The following is a 2,268-nucleotide window of genomic DNA, read 5'->3' as shown; positions in this document are numbered from 1 at the left end:
CACAGCAAGGACGAGGCACAGGCTTGAGGCACTTCAAGCTCGGGGCATTACGAAAGGAGGTTGGAGAACCCATGTGTTCCTCTCCAAGGACAGCTCTGTGCTCTGCTGTGTGTGGTCAGAACAGTCTGGGTTCTGTTGCGTGAGGAAGGTCCAGAAGTACCCCCAACCTTGCTTTCCCTTCACACCCGACTCCCCGCAGCCAAGACACAGTTGGATCTGTCCGCCAGGCTCCTGCAGTTCTCATATCGCAATGGCCTCTCTGGAGACCCGGTCCTTATCCTACCTGGTAGATAAGAAGATGCTTATCCACCCGCATCTTCTGCCCATCTCCCCCACTGCAGCTTCAGCATATAGCCCATGTCTCCACAGAGGAGAACAGTTCCAGGGAGAGCCTAATCACATCAAAACAAGAAGCCAGTTCCTAGCCCAGCAGAAACCTCCCTCATGTCCCATTGTTTTGCTTCTGTTCCTCTCCATTCCCTCTACTTCCTCAGTCTTACAGTCCCAGGTGGTGCTAATCTCTGGGCCAAAAACTTTTGCCTCTTATGTCATGGAGATCACTTTACAAGCCTCTCCAGCTGCAGCCTCCGGGGCCATCTCCTTGCCACCTTCGTCTCTTAGGGCCAGCCAGCACCGTCTTCTCAGTTAGTCCGATACTCTGGATCAGTCACGACCTCTCAGATTCGTCAGAATTATTCCACCGAAGTGGAGGCTGCCATGTCCACTTGCCTGGTCCACTTGCACCTGCGGGCCTCCTACACCTACCTCTCTCCTGGCTTCCTTTTTGGTGATGTGGCTCTGGAGGGCTAGGCCACTTCTGAGAATTGGCCGAGGAGAAGCACAAGGGCGCAGAGCATCTCCTCAAGTTGCAGAATGATCTCAGGGGTGGTGCACTCTTCCAGGATGTGCAGAAGCCATCTCGAGATGAATGGGGTAAAACCCAGGAGGCCACGGAAGCTGCCTTGGCCCTGGAGAGGAGCCTGAACCATGCCCTCTTGGGTCTGCATGCCCTGGGTTCTGATCACACAGACCCTCATCTCTGTGACTTCCGGGAAAACCACTTCCTGGAAAAGGAGGTGAAGCTCATCAAGTAGATGGGCGACCACCTGACCAACCTCCGTAGGCTGGCAGGGCCACCACCGGTGCATCTCTAGGCAAGTATCTCTTTTAGTGATTCACTCTCAAGCACAACAAGGAGGCCTCTGTGCCTTCCAAGGGGCTCCCTCCCTGCAGGACCTCTACCTGAATGAACCCCTCAAGCCACAGCTTTGTAACTGCTCTAGAGCCTCTCTCAAGTCTTGGACCAAGTGAAAATAAAGCTTTTTTGAGACAGAAAAAAAAAAAAAAAAAGAACGGTGGAGCATACCTTTAGCCCTTGGGAGGTAAACACCGGTGAACCCTTGTGAGTTCAAAGCCAGCCTGGTCTACATAGTGACTCCCAGGCCAGCCAATGGTACACAATAAGACCCTTTCTGAGGGGGCAGGGCAAAGAGAACACAAGCGTATTTATGCTTAGTGATCAGCTAGCTTTCTCCACCCTATACAGTACAAGGTTCCAACCCAGGGAATAGTGCCGCCCACTTTCAGGTTGGCACATTAATTCAGATAGTTAAGACAACCCCCCATAGGAATGCCCACAGGCTAACCTGATCAAGACAGTTCATCCCTGAGACTCTCTCTCTTCTCAAGTGATTCCAGGTTGTGTTAAGTTGACAATTAAAACTAAGTGTCACAGAGGGATTTAAGCATCAAGTGCTGCCTGTCAGAGACTGGGAAAGATATTCTAAAGCCGTCATTGCTTTCCAATAGAATGTGTTTGCTAAGGACCTTGCTATGGATAGAGAAACAGCAGCAGGTGGTACCAAGGGCATGTGGTACGCCCTTCCTGTAGGCCTACTCCTTCCTGTAAATCTGAGGATCCATTTCTCCCTGGCCTCTGCATGGTCTCCCTTTCTCAGATGCTTCACCCAGGCCTCCCTTCCAGCCAGAAACAGCTATAGGTGATGTGCAGAACAGCTATAAGTGATATGCAGAACAGCTATAGGTGATATGCAGAACAGCTATAGGTGATATGCATGCCTCACTCCTGGGTTCTAAGTTTAGATCCAGTACCTAAAGTGTGCCTCTGGCACAGAGGCTACCTAGGGCACCTAGGTGGCTGGGGGATCAGCTATTGCTTCTTATACCTGGACCCCAGGCAGAAGCTCACCATCCCCTTGAGCCACGCTCCCACCTACAAAAGGGGGATATGTGGTACACATCTGCTGT

At 51.6% G+C, this 2,268-nt stretch overlaps 1 pseudogene; it reads left to right on the top strand.

Annotated features, from left to right (window-relative positions):
* The first annotated feature begins 250 nt into the window (after positions 1-250).
* LOC127689742 (ferritin light chain 1-like) lies at positions 251-1,246 on the top strand (annotated as a pseudogene).
* The last annotated feature ends 1,022 nt before the right edge of the window (positions 1,247-2,268 follow it).

This window comes from Apodemus sylvaticus, chromosome 7 (genome assembly GCF_947179515.1).
Source record: "Apodemus sylvaticus chromosome 7, mApoSyl1.1, whole genome shotgun sequence".
NCBI classification, from domain to species: domain Eukaryota; kingdom Metazoa; phylum Chordata; class Mammalia; order Rodentia; family Muridae; genus Apodemus; species Apodemus sylvaticus.
The sequence above is the reverse complement of the archived record's forward strand: the minus strand, read 5'-3'. Positions and strand labels throughout refer to the sequence as shown.